This window comes from Elephas maximus, chromosome 13, assembly GCF_024166365.1.
Source record: "Elephas maximus indicus isolate mEleMax1 chromosome 13, mEleMax1 primary haplotype, whole genome shotgun sequence".
Lineage (NCBI taxonomy): Eukaryota > Metazoa > Chordata > Mammalia > Proboscidea > Elephantidae > Elephas > Elephas maximus.
Window position 1 is genome coordinate 69,477,969 of NC_064831.1, and position 15,745 is coordinate 69,493,713.

Sequence of the window (15,745 nt, forward strand, 5' to 3'; positions counted from 1 at the left end):
TTGAGTATTTGGCAAGCATTCCTTCTGTTTTTAGAAAATCTTGAATTAAAGTTAAATCTTTATAAAGTTCTTGCATGAATCAAGAATGAACATTGGCAAAGAACACAAGATCATTGTCTTCTATTTATTTCAACAATTTCATAAAATAGTGATGATTCATAACATTCACATGCATGTATGGAAGAATTTTAAAATTATATGTATGACACTTTTTATACAGTCTACTTCAGAAAACTGAGCACAAATATTTTCAATACAGTGCAATGAAGCAGTAAGAAAAACATCAGTCTCCTGTTTAAAATTTTCAATAATCTGGATTTTATTTTACATAGCTGGAGCACTCTCCATTATGATAGAAGCTAATTTTTTTATTAATTGTTGTTGCAGTGGTGGCCTATAAGTAGTAAACTCTATTCTTTGCCCAACTTTTTCTTTTATCCTCTCTCTCTCTCTCGAATAGTAGGTATAGAATTAGCTAGGCATAGAATTTTAAGTTGGAAGTTACTAACATTTCATTTCTTTTTGATCCATAATGTTGCTGAAAACAAGCCAACATTGTCTTTTATCAAACGAACTGTGTGAGGTTTTGTTTTTGTTTTGTTTTACAATTTTTTCTTTTGCTTTTAGCATGTTTTCTTTGTTCTTGCTGTTCTGTCATCTCAATGGAGTCCATGGGTAGCGCAAACGGTTACGTCCTCAACTAATAGCTGAAAGATTGGTGGTTTGAACCCACCCCAGATGTATCTTGGGAGACAGTCCTGATTATCTGCTTCCAAAAGGTCACAGCCTTGAAAACCCTATGGAGCAGTTCTACTCTGCACACATGGGATTGCCATGCATCGGAACCAACTCGACTTTAACTAACAAAAACATCATGTCATTACACTGTGTCTAGTTATGGAATTTATTTTATTTACCTTGCTTTATATTCACTCAATTAGGAGAATCATCTCTTTACCCAGAATTCTGGAAAATTCTCATCTGTTGTCTTTTCAAATATGTTTTCTGTCCATCCTTTTTGAAAGTCTTATTAGATGCATGTCAGCCTTCTGGTTCTCTTTTACACCTCATAATTTTTATCTCTAAATCTCTGTGCAATATTCTGAGTGGTTTCCTTGGATCTATTTTCACTAATTATTTCCTAGCTGTGTTTAAATTAAACTATTTAACTCATCCACTGTGCTTTTTATTTTAATGACTATATTTTTATCTTTGTAGGTTTTATTTTTTTTTAATACCGCCATACAATGGATCACTTTTATATGGCCTTTCTCGCCATGGTCTTGTAACTCCCACCAAATAACTGAGTGGAGGTATGCAAATGAGGTGCTTGTGGCCCACCAAGGGGATTGGATAGCTTGCTAATAATGCAAATAAGGTGCATGGCACCCTTGTGAGGGTGGGACCATGCAAATAAGGTGTATAGAACTCTAATGAGGTGACTGGTCAGTTTTGTCATCACACTAGGCTTAAAATGAGCCATCCCAGAGGTGGATGGGGGGAATCTCACTCCCACCAGGAAGAGCTGGGAGTAGAGTGTGTCCTTTGGACCTAGGATCCCTGCACTGAGAACCTTTTAGACCCAGGAGACAGAGCTGTAACACCAGAGATGGCACAAGATGAGGAGAAGCGGTGGCAGATAAACAGCAGCAGCAGAACCAGGAGACCAGCAGAACCAGCTTCCCAGCCCCTGGAGCAAGGCAATTACAGTAAGGTGCCTCCAGCATTTGGTGGAGCTAGACTCACAGACCCAGAAGACAGCTGAGTGCCTTCAGGCAGGAGGCTTGCTAGTGGAGTAGGGTGCCTCTGGGCACTTATCAGTGAAGCTAAAGAACTTTGTAATGCCTACTCAAGCAGGGCAGAGGGCTGGCCAGACCAAGAGGCCCAAGAGGCCTGAGGGTCCGAGGCACTGAGGGACTAAGGGCCAGGGACAGGCCTGCTTTTGGGCACAGTGAGAAGCTCTCCTAACCAAACAGCTGTATCCTGAGTCATTCTGATCCTGAGTTGTAAACTAATTGTTGTTGTATTGCACTGGTAGGTGCCGTCAAGTTGGTTCCAACCCATAGAGATCCTATGTACAACAGAATGAAACACCACCTGGTCCTGCGCCATGCTCACAATCATTGTTATGCTTGAGCCCATTGTTGCAGCCACTGTGTCAATCCACCTCATTGAGGGTCTCCTTCTTTTCCGCTAACCCTCTACTCTGCCAAGCATGATGTCCTTCTCCAGGGACTGATCCCTCCTGTCAACATGTCCAAAGTATGTAAGACACAGTCTTGCTATCCTTGCTTCTAAGGAGCATTCTGGTTGTACTTCTTCAAAGACATGTAACCTGGTACTTCCTTGATAAACACCATAATCATGAGTATTGTCTAAGTTCTGTGTGGCCACTGCAATGAATTATCAAACCCAGCAGAGAAGAGTGTCATGAGAGGGACAGCTGGTGTCAGAATTGGTAAAAAGTTTGGAGGGTGGAGGTATGTTTGACCTCTGCCTCATAGGAATCAGCCTTAGGCTGTTGCTCTTGATCCCTGCCCCCGCCTCCTGCCCCTTTATGAAGTTAGACCAAGAGGTCAGATGATGACACTGTACCACACCATTTTTACAAATACACTTGTTCTTTTATGTATTATCTAGTTATTTCAGTATTATAAAGGTTTCAAACACATTCATTTTACGGTCTTAAATGGTTTTAATATTTCTAATTGTAGGGTACAAATCCTCTTATTTGTTATGTCTACTTTACCTGATTGTGGTTCAACTCCTTGTGTATGGCTTGTCATTTCTTATTGTGAGCACATTTTTCTTGGATATTCATTTTTTGTTTTTTTCCTAATACTTTCCATATGCCCTAGATTTTGGAGCCTTGGTGGCACGTAGTTAAGCATTTGGCTGCTAACCAAAAGGTCGGCAGTTCAAATCCACCAGCAGCTCCTTGGAAACCCTATGGGGCAGTTCTATTCTGTCCTTTAAGGTTGCTATGAGTCAGAATCGACTTGATGGCAACTGGTTTGGCCCTAGGTTTTGGAACTATCTTACAAAAAGATATTTTGTTTCATAGAAGATCTAGGAAGTCTATTGATCCTGAATGAGTTTTCATGTTTACAGTTTACATATCTGGTGGTTAGTAAAAATCCATATCATCATCCTTGTAAGGTAAAGGTATGGGACTTCAGTTTTTACCCAGAACTGCAGGTATGTGGGTAGCAAGCTACCTTGTCACCCAGAAATGCAGGCATGGGGGTAACAAGCTGCCTTGTCACTTCTCGAGGCTAGTGGGTAGAATTTTTCTAGCCTCTTTTTATAGAGTTTCCCTTCAAAGAGGAGCCCTGGTGGCACAATGGTTAAGTGCTTGGCTGCTAACTGAAAGGGTGCTTGCTCGAATCCACCAGCTGCTCCATGGAATAAAGGACCTGGTGATCTGCTCCTGTAAAAATTATGGCTCAGGAAGCCCTATGGGGAAGTTCTACTCTGTCCTATAAGGTCACTATGAGTAGGAATTTACGTGGTGGCACACAACAGCAACAACACCCTTTAAAGGTCCTGGCATGTTCAGGTTCTCAGTACAATCCACTGCCTTATGTATGCCCAAATCACAGCTCTTGTACCAATGTAAGTATGCAAACATTAAAGCCCCCAGCCCTTAGCACCTATATCTGGTTGTTTTAACATTTAATTCATTTGGCATGCCATTACATCTGTTTAAATGACCACCTTCTTCATTTCTAGAACATAGGAATTTCTCTCCTTTTTCTCAAGCTTGGCCGTGTATCTCAGAAAAATTCTATTAAAAAAAAAAATCAACGTGCTTGTGGTGGGAAGAGTGTATACATCAATGCAGTCTTTTTCTTGATTGCTCCCCCAGCAACACTGGAATCACACAGTGAAAGTGCATAGAGGGAAGTTGCATTTATCAAGCCTAGAAGAAAAAAAAAATTCTATTACTATCTTCCCTCAAAATTGAAAAATACTGTCCAGTTATTTCTTCTCAAGGCAAAAATATCCTTTCAAAACTGTCCTGTTCTCTCTACACTAAACATAGACATGGATAGAATTTGTTAACTGTCAGTTGTTCTCACTAACAAGACCATTAAGACACTACTGGGCCTGCTTGTCCCTCTCCAAAGGACCTCAAAGGAGACTTGTCTGGATTCTTAGTGAGCAGACAAGTTCAGAAGGAACCAAGGAGAGAAATCCTGTCTTTAACACAGAAGCCCTCATAGATATAACTATAGCACTCTGCTTTTCTTACTTAGAAGGCTGAACTCGTGAGAGAAATAACAGGTTGAAGAAAAAGAGAATGGAGTGAAAGTAAGTCTCTAAAAGGAGTTGATTCATGGGGAACTATCAGCCACACTTCTGTTTGTTCCTTTCAACTGCAATGAGATGGATGGATGGTCCCCTTGGCAAGGGCAGAAATCGATTATATGTCCTTGATAAGCAGAGTCCAAACACATACTGTGGATGCTTTTTCCCCTCTGGTTCTGGACTATAGTCTTGCCCTGGGATTTTAGTTACTTCTTTTCATGTTACCCACTAGCGCTTTATGATAAAGGAGCCTGGACAAGTCCATTTATTCCTTTAGGAAATAGAGCTTGATAAAACCTACAACACAGGCTTGTGTACTTATCCACACTTATCTGTCAGGGTTCTTTGACTTCGAGCAACAGAAACTGATTCTAACTTAAAAGGGCAAAGAAATTTTTTGCAAAGATACTGGGAAGTTCACTTTCCTTCTGTCAATCTTCAGTTTCCCAGGTGAAAGACTCTAAATGGCCTAGCTTGGGTCACATGCCTATCTCTTGGTGATGGTGGTGTAAGGAGATGAAGCACCATTACTGACAGAATCAACAGTTCCACAAAGAAGGGGGATGGGGCATGGGAAGACAAAAACTAGGAAATATCCAAGGCCTTATGAAGACCAGGTATAGGTGCTGAGGGCTAGCGCTTGAATACATACACTGACAAGATAATGACTTAATTACCTAGCACAGTGCCTAGAATATAGGAGGTACTCAAAACACAATTTGTTTCTTGTCTTTCTTAAAAATCTAGTTTAAAAAATACATGATACCTTCCAACTTCTCAGATCTTTTCTAATGTGATGTATTTCTGATCTAGTGTGCTCATTCATTTATCTGTCTTTTATTGAGAAACTGAGTTTCAGACGTTGTGCTTGGTGCCATGACCGGCTACATATGTGAGTAAGGGATGGTCCCTGCCCCTGAGGAGTAGAGAATCTGGAATGGAAGAATGTCAGAGGTGAAAAAGGTCTTAGAAACCATCAAATCAGACTTTCTCTTTTTGCAAATAAAAAATAAGGCCCGGACTGGCATAACATAGTTCATAAAGAAAATGTTCTACATTCTACCGTGGTGAGTAGCATCTGGGGTCTTAAAAGCCTGTGAGCAGCCATCTAGGATACTCCACTGGTCTCACCCCTTCAGGAGCAAGGAAGAATGAAGAAAACTAAAGATACAAGAGAAAGATTAGTCCAAAGGACTAATGGACCACAAATACCGTGGCCTCCACCGGACGGAGTCCTGTACAACCAGATGGTGCCCACCTACCACCACTGACTGCTCTGACAGGGATCACAATAGAGGATCCCAGACAGAGCTGGAAAGAAATGTAGAACAAAATTCTAACTCAAAAAGAAAGATGAGAGAGGTGAGGCTTCCTGTGATCCCTGTTACAACAAAGACCTGAAAAAAACAAGTGAAACGATTATGTTTATGACAAGCTAGGAGCCCTGAACATCAAAGGCAAAGTTAGAAAACAGATTGCGCAGCAGGGGGAGAGAGAGACAGTTCAGAAGTGGAGAGGAATTGCCAGAACTGAATCGCCAGGATCCCTCAGGCACCAGTCCCAGGAGTGGCTATGGCAGGCTGGTAGTAGCGTTCAGCCACAGTTTCCGCAGACAGAAGCAGCCAGACTCACAGCCTACTCACACCTCTGGAACCAGAGAAGAACGGCGCTCTCAGTGAAAGCTAAGTACTAGCGTATATTTTAACATGCCCCCAGCCCCCAAGCCAGCTTCAGTGGCTGTTGATTTCCCTGGGCCTCAGATAGGCCCTATTAAGCACCCTGAGACATCCTTCCGGCCTTGGAGTAGGAATAAATTCACAATTGGGGCAAAAGATAATTTGCCAGCTCCACTAACCTGGGGAGCTCACAACAGAAGCAGACCCTGTCCAGGCATAAATGGTCCATGGACTTTGAATAACTTTCTCCCCTGCATTGTCCTGTGTGGGCCTATTTCAGGAGAATAGGCCCTTGTTGGCAGACTGCAACTGTTTCAGCTGTGTGGTGGAGAGGTGGGTGTTTGATATTTGACACTGCTTTGCCTATTAAACAGGGTCCTCACCTACCCACATCAGGGGCATAAGGACTGGTGGCTCCACTCAGATCACCCAGCCACCCACGACAGTGGCCCAAGGATAACTGGTACCTCCCAGTCCTTACAACCAAAAGCATTGGGTGCCCAAGGTCCATCTGCAGAACCCATCACTTATATGCTCTAGGGAACAGGGACACACTTTCCTCACAGACACTTGAGGGACGGTTGTCAGTCCCCTGCCTTGTTCAGAGCATGACCCCCTGCTGCAACCAGATATGGTACCTACACCAATCAGCCCTGCCCCTCTAAGGCTATAGGACAGAGTCTGTACCACACACTTGATGATCAGACCTGAGCTGAATTCATACAAGAAAAGTGAATGGGCTCCTAGACTGATATACCTGATAACAGCTCTAGCCATCTGGTGACAGGAGGTCAGAGCTCCAAAGGCTAAAGTAATCAGGCTAGCTCACTCAAGCAACCCATTTGGGCACATCAAAAAAAAAAAAAAAAAGCAATAAGCCAGGATACAGTAAGCAAACATAAAATAAACTAATACAATAACTTATAAATGGCTTGCAGACAACAATCAATATCAAGTCACATAAAGAAACAGACTATGATTGCCTCAACAAGCTCTTGAAACAAAGAATCAATGGATCTTCTGGATGAAGGTGCCTTCTTGCAATTACTGGATGCAGAATTCAAAAGATTAATATACAGAATACTTTAAGACATCAGGAACAAGATTAGGAAGGAGATCAGTTAATATGTGGAACAAGCAAGGAACACACAGATAAAGTACTTGAAGAAATTAAAAAGGTTATTCAAGAACATGATGAAAAATTTAATAAGTTGCAAGAATCCATAGAGAGACAGCAATCAAAAATTCAGAAGATTAACAATAAATTACAGAATTAGGCAACTCAGTGCAAAGTCAGAGGAGCAGAACTGAGCAAGTAGAAGGCAGAATTGGTGTGCTTGAAGATAAAGCACGTGGCACTAACGTATTTGAAAAGAAGTCAGATAAAAGAATTGAAAAAATGAAGACAACTTAAGAATCACGTGGAACTCTATCAAAAGAAATAACCTACAAGTGACTGGAGTACCAGAACAGGGAGGGACAACAGAAAATACAGAGAGAATTGTTGAAGATCTGTTGGCAGAAAACTTCCCTGATATCATGAAAGATGAGAAGATATCTATCCAAGATGCTCATCGAACTCCACATAAGGTAGATTTTAAAAGAAAGTCACCAAGACATATTATAATTAAACTTGCCAAAACCAAAGACAAAGAGAGAATTTTAAGAGCAGCTAGGGATAAAAAAAAAAAAACTTTTTTTTTTTTTTTTTTTAGGGATAAACAAAAAATCACTGCACTGGACAGTCAATAAGAATAAGCTTGGACTACTTGGCAGAAACCGTGCAGGCAAGAAGGCAATGGGATGACTTATATAAAAAATTGAAGGAAAAAAATTGCCAGTCAAGAATCATATATCCAGCAAAACTGTCTTTCAAATATGAAGGTGAAATTCTGACATTTCCAGATAAACAGAAATTTAGGGAATTCGTAAAAGCCAAACCAAAACTGTAAGAAACACTAAAGGGAGTTCTTTGGTCAGAAGATCAATAATATCAGTTATCAACCCAAGACTAGAACACTAGACAGAGCAATCAGAGGTCAACCCAGACAGGGAAATCACAAAAATAAATCAAGATTTAAAAAAAAACCCTAAAAACAGGGGAACAGTGATGTTATTATGGAAAACAAGACAATATTAAAACAATAAAGAGGGACTAATTTTTTTTTTTTTTTTTTTAAGAAATGTAGTCATAGATCTTTCATATGCAGGGAAGACAAGGCAATATAAAGAAATAAAAGTTGAGTTTAAACTTAGAAAAATAGCAGTAAATACTAAGGTAACCACAAAGAGACTACTGTACTCATCAAAATAAAATACAAGAAAAAAATAGAGACAGCAGAAACAAAATCAGCAACGAATGAGAGGAAAAGACAATATATAAAGGTAAACTAGTCAGCTCAAAAAATTAAGTGGGAAAAAGAAACTCAACAACACTCAAAAAAAGACATCAAAATGACAGCACTAAACTCATACCTATCTATAATTATGCTGAATATAAATGGACTAAATGCACCAATAAAGAGACAGAGAGTGGCAGAATGGATAAAAAAATACATGATCTGTCTATATGCTGCCTACAAGAGACACACCATAGACTTAGAGACACAAACAATCTAAAACTTAAAGGATGGAAATAATATATCAAGCAAACAACAATCAAAAAAGAGCAGGAGTGGCAGTATTAATTTCCAACAAAATAGACTTTAAAGATAAATCCACCACAAAGCATAAGGAAGGACACTATAGAATGATTAAAGGGACAACATACCAGGAGGTTATAACCACATTAAATATTTATGCACCCAATGACAGGGCTGCAAGATACATAAAAACAAACTCTAACAGCATTGAAAAGTGAGATAGACAGCTCCACAATAATAGTAGGAGATTTCAACACACCACTTTCGGTGAAGGACAGGACATCCAGACAGAAGCTCAATAAAGACACAGAAGATCTAAACGCCACAATCAACCAACGTGACCTCATAGACACGTACAGAACACTCCATCCAACAGCAACCAAGTATACTTTCTTTTCTAGTGTACATGGAGCATTCTCTAGAATAGACTACATATTAGGTCATAAAGCAGACCTTAGCCAAATCCAAAACATCAAAATAGTACAAAGCATCTTCTCTGACCGTAAGGCCATAAAAGTGGAAATCAGTAACAGGAAAAGCAGGGAAAAGAAATCAAACACTTGGAAACTGAACAATACCCTGCTCAAAAAAGACTCGATTACAGAAGACATTAAGGATGGAATAAAGAAATCCAGTGAAAACTAAAACACTTCCTGTCAGAACCTTTGGGACACAGCAAAAGCGGTGCTCAGAGGCCAATTTATATCAATAAATGCACATATCCAAAAAGAAGAAAGGGCCAAAATTAAAGAATTATCCCTACAACTTGAACAAATAGAAGAGACCAACAAAAGAAACCCACAGGCACCAGAAGAAAACAAATAATAAAAATTAGAGCAGAATTAAATGAAATAGAAAACAGAACAACAACTGAAAGAGTTAACAAGACCAAAAGCTGGTTCTTTGAAAAAATTAACAAAACTGATAAACCGTTGGCCAAACTGACAAAAGAAAAACAGGAGAGGAAGCAAATAACCCAAAAAAGAAATGAGATGGGCGATGTTACAACAGACCCAACTGAAATTAAAAGAATCATATCAGATTACTATGAAAAATTGTACTCTAACAAATTTGAAAGCCTAGAAGAAATGGATGATTTTCTAGAAACACACTACCTACATAAACTAACACAAACAGAGGTAGAACAACTAAATAGATCCATAACAAAAGAAGAGATTAAAAAGGTAATTTAAAAACTCCCAGCAAAAAAAAAACCCTGGCCCAGAAGGCTTCACTGCAGAGTTCTATCAAACTTTCAGAGAAGAGTTAACACCACTGCTACTGAAGGTATTTCAGAGCATAGAAAAGGGCGGAATACTCCCAAACTCATTCCATGAAGCCAGCATATCCCTGATACCAAAACCAGGTAAAGACATCACAAAAAAAGAAAATTACAGACCTATACCCCTCATGAACTTAGATGCAAAAATCCTCAACAAAATTCTAGCCAATAGAATTCAACAACATACAAAAAAATAATTCACCATGACCAAGTGGGATTCATACCAGGTATGCAGGGATGGATCAACATTAGAAAAACAATTAGTGTAATCCAGCATATAAATAAAAGACAAGAATCACATGATTTTATCAATTGATGCAGAAAAGGCATTTGACAAAGTTCAACACTCATTCATGATAAAAACTCTCAGCAAAATAGGAATAGAAGGAAAATTCCTCAACATAATAAAGGGCATTTATACAAAGCCAACAGCCAACATCACTCTAAATGGAGAGACCCGGAAAGCATTTCCCTTGAGAACGGGAACCAGACGAGGATGCCCTTTATCACCGTTTTTATTCAACACTGTGTTGGAGGTCCTAGCCAGAGCAATTAGGCTAGATAAAAAATAAAGGGCAACCAGATTGGTAAGGAAGAAGTAGAAGTATCTCCATTTGCAGATGACATGATCTTATACAAAGAAAACCCTTAAGAATCCTCAAGAAAACTACTGAAACTAATAGAGTATCAGGATATGAGATAAACATACAAAAATCAGTTGGATTCCTCTACACCAACAAAAAGAACATCAAGGAAGAAATCACCAAATCAATACCATTTACAGTAGCCCCAAGAAGATAAAATACTTAGGAATAAATCTCACCAGAGCTGTAAAAGGCCTACACAAAGAAAATTACAAGACACTGCTGCAAGAAATGAAAAGTGACCTACATAAGTGGAAAATCAAACCTTGCTCATGGATAGGAAGACTTAACATTGTAAAAATGTCTATTCTACCAAAAGCCATCTATAGATACAATGCAATTTCGGTTCAAATTCCAACGACATTTTTTAATAAGATGGAGAAAAAAATCACCCACTTCATATGGAAGGGAAAGAGGCCCCAGATAAGTAAAACATTACTGAAAAAGAAGAACAAAGTGGGAGGCCTCACTCTACCTATTTTACAACCTATTATACCGCCACAGTAGTCAAGACAGCCTGGTACTGGTATAACAACAGATACATAGACCAATGGAACAGAATTGAGAGTCCAGACATAAATCCATCCACATATGAGCAGCTGATATTTGACAAAGGCCCAAATCAGTTAAATGGGGGAAAAGACAGTCTTTATAACAAATGGTGCTGGCATAACTGGATATCCATCTGCAAAAAAATGAAATGAGACCCACATCTCACACCATGCACAAAAACTAACTCAAAATGGATCAAAGACCTAAATATAAAATCTAAAACGATAAAGATCATGGGAAAAAAAAATAGGGACAACGTTAGGAGCCCTAACACATGGCATAAACCGTATACAAAACATTACTAACAATGCAGAAGAGAAACTAGATAACTGGGAGCTCCTAAAAATCAAACACCTATGCTCATCCAAAGACTTCACCAAAAGAGTAAAAAGACTGCCTATAGACTGGGAAAAATTTTTAGCTATGACATTTCCGATCAGCGCCTGATCTCTAAAATCTACATGATACTGCAAAAACGCAACTACCAAAAGACAAATAACCCAATTAAAAAATGGGCAAAGGATATGAATAGACATGTCACTAAAGAAGACATTCAGGTAGCTAACAGATACCTGAGGAAATGCTCATGATCATTAGCCACAAAACTACAATGAGATACCATCTCACCCCAACAAGGCTGGCATTAATCCAAAAAACACAAAATAATAAGCGTTGGAGAGGTTGTGGAGAAACTGGAACACTTATACACCGCTGGTGGCAATGTCAAATGGTACAACCACTTTGGAAATCGATGTGGTGCTTCCTTCAAAAGCTAGAAATAGAACTACCATACGATCCAGCAATCCCACTCCTTGGAATATATCCTAGAGAATTCAGTCTTTACAGGAACAGGCATACGCACACCCGTGTTTATTGCAGCACTGTTTACAATAGCAAAAAGATGGAAGCAACAAAGATGCCCAACAGTGGATGAACGGGTAAATAAATTATGTTATATTCCCACAATGCAATACTCCCCATCAATAAAGAACAATGATGAATCCGTGAAACATTTCATAACATGGAGGAATCTGGAAGGAATTATGTTGAGTGAAATTAGTCAGCTGCAAAAGGACAAATATTGTATAAGACCACTATTATAAGAACTGGAGAAATACTTTAAACAGAGAAGAAAATATTCTTTGATCGTTATGAGAGGGGGGAGGGAGGAAGGGAGAGGGGTTTTCGCTAATTAAAAATTTTAGATAGTAGATAAGAATTATTTTAGGTGAAGGGAAAGACAACACACAATACAGGTGAGGTCAGCACAACTGGACTAAACTAAAAGCAGTTTCCTGAATAAAGGTCAGTGTAGCAGGGGTGGGGGTTTGGAGACCATGGTTTCAGGGGATATCTAAGTCAATTGGCACAACAAAATCTATTAAGAAAACATTCTGCATCCCACTTTGGAGATTGGCTTCTGGGGTCTTAAATGCTAGCAAGCAGCCATCTAAGATGCAACAATGGGTCTTAACCCACTTGGAGCAAAGGAGAATGAAGAACACCAAAGACACAAGGTAATTATGAGCCGAAGAGACAGAAGGGACCACATAAGCCAGAGACTGCATTGGCCTGAGACAAGAGGAGCTAGATGGTGCCTGGCTAGAAACAATGACTGCCCTGACAGGGAGCACAAGGGACAGCCCCTGAGGGTGCAGGAGAGAAGTGGGATGCAGACCCCAAATTCTTGTAAAGAGACCAGACTTAATGGTGTGACTGAGACTAGAAGGACCCCGGAGGTCATGGTCCCCAGACATTCTTTTAGCCCAAGACAGGAACCATTCCCAAAGCCAACTCTTCAGACAGGGATTGGACTGGACTATGGGATAGAAAATGATACTGATGAAGAATGAGCTTCTTGGATCAAGTAGACAAATGAAGCTATGTCGTCATCTCCTGTCTGGAGGGGAGATGAGAGAGCAGAGGGGGTCAGAAGCTGGCCGAATGGACACGAAAATAGAGAATGGAGGGAAGGAGTGTGCTGTCTCATTAAGGGGAGAGCAATTAAGAGTATATAGCAAGGTGTATATAAATTTTTGTATGAGAGACTGACTTGATTCATAAACTTTCACTTAAAGCACAGTAAAAATTGGAAAAAAAAAAAGAAAGACCAGATTAGCTGGCCTGACAGAGCCTGGAGAAGCCCTGAGAGTATGGCCCCTGGACACCCTATCAGCTCAGTAATGAAGTCACTACTGAGGTTCACACTTCAGCCAAAGTTTGGACAGCCCATAAAACAAAACAGCCCTGGGGCAAGGACTACAAGGCAGGAGGGGAAAGCAACGCTGGTTATGGGGAATCTAAGGTTGAGAAGGGAGAGTGTTGATATGTTGGGGGGTTGTTTACCAATGTCATAAAACAATATGTGTACTAACTGTTTAATGAGGAACTAGTTTGCTCTGTAAACCTTCATCTAAAGTAGAATTAAAAAAAAAAAAAGGCCCAGATGTGATAAATGGCTTGCCCACGATCACAAGGACAATTATCAATATAGTCAAGGTTTGGACCCATGTTTCTTAATTTAATAAAAGGCTGTATGTGAAGCGCCCACCATTGTATCTGATACATGAGATGTGTCAGTATATGGAAGCTCCTTCCCTTTTTCCAAAGTTTCAGATAAGAGATCCAAAACTCACATGCTCAAAGGAACCACACAAGTAAAATAACCAAGTAAACTGAGGCAAGTATTAAACCACACACACATACATAGTAAAAGAAAGATGATTAATGACAACTGACCTTTGGTTCAGTTCTAGGTATACAAAAGGGAGTGGTGGAGACTATGGCAGATTTGACTTCCTACACCCAATCTAACTACAAGATCAGCCTCCACTCAGCTCCAGCCAGTTGTCATGCTGTGATGCAGACCCGGTGATGCACACAAAAAGGCCTAATGAATGTGTGTTACAAGGCAGTTTTAAACTAAAAATATTCTCAATTAGCATAATGAATTGATATGCTCAATTGCTCATCTTACTTCTCCAACAGATTGAAGACTCTGCGATGATAAAGACTCTGCTTTTGCCGCTGTATTCCCAATGCTTAATGCTGGGCACATAAGAGAGATGCCCAGAAATGTTTGCTGATCAAAGGAATGGATGAAGAAATGAATGGAAGAATGGGCTGATATAAGAGAGGGAATGATAGAGCTGCCAGGGAGAGAGCTGAGTTTGAGTTCTGTTCCTGAAACTCACTAGCTGGGAGACGTGAGTTACATAATCATGATTTCCGCATCTGTAAAATGGAGATAATATTATCCCTTTGGAAGATGAAGCTAAAGGAGACAGCATACGGGAAGGCACTTTAAACAATTTGAGGCATGAGGCATGCAGGAGGCATTTCACAAATGTGAAAAACAAACAATCAAAAATCTTACTCATTTGATAACCTTTGAATATGCCATTTGCAATATTCGTTTTTCCCACATCCAAAACAAGAATAACAGCCCCTGTCTCTGTGCAGTGGGATCTGCTTGGAACTCCTTATATGTGCATAACGTGAAACTGTAATCTTGGTTAAAAAAAGGTGGGGAGGGGGGCAAAAAACAAACAAAAAAACCCTAACAGATTCCCCAGAGCACACTATCTCTAAAAAAGAAACCCACAGCCAATGTCTAAAATGCTTATTTTAAAAATTGACGTTTCTGAGCCCCATCGAAAATGCATTATCATTAGATTATCTGACATTTTGATTAATAAAATATCACCAGGCTGCTCAAGTACATGTTATAAATCATCTTCCAGACACCTGGACAGTCAGCGTCTCCGACAGCTGTTCCCACGGCCAGGAACTGTGTCGGTCAGGGTTGGTGGGCACTCACCTCGGAAGCTATGACTCATACAGGCACGTTGAGAAATTCAATAACTAGATGCAGCGCAGTCAGGCTGCAAAGAGGCAGAGCGAGGGTCTCTTTGAGGACCCTCTCCGTGCTTCCCAAGAGAGGTGAGGCGCATCTATCCTTGGCGTGGGAACATCAGCCAGGTCAGGTGGAGGGAGGTAGGTGGCCGCCCAGCCTGCAAGATTCCTTTTCTCCACGGCAGCCTCCTGGGAAGGATCGCTACTCTGTTCAAAAGGCAGAGTCAGCAGATGTTACTGGCACGGGGCTATAATCCTGAACTGGGGATACCACGGGAGGCTTCTCCTTTTCCTTTTCAGCCAGAGCAGCGTTGGCGATGGCTTCTGAAAGCCGCCCACGGTTCCCGTTTTAATGGATTCAGTGTTGGGTCAAGTGCAAGATTTGTTGTTTGAGGTGTGCATTTACAGGCCATTGTTGAAAATAGCTGCCCTTAAAATTCCTTGGGCTTCAGACTTGCTACATGGGGCAAGACTGTCACCAGTCATTGCTGCTGTCAGCATCTGTCTTCCCTGCTCAGCTGGACATCCTGAACCCCCTGCTGCAGACACATTTTCTAGGGCAAAAACCAAAAAGCCAAACCCACTTATGTTGAGTTGATTCCAACTCATAGTGACTCTATAGGGCAGAGCGGAAATACTCCATTGGGTTTCCAAGGCTGTGAATCTTTACAGAAGCAGGCTGCCACATCTTTCTCCCACAGAGTGGCTGGTGGGTTCAGACCACCGACCTTTTGGTTAGCAGCCGAGTGCTTTAACCACTGAGCCACTAGGACTGCTTTTTCT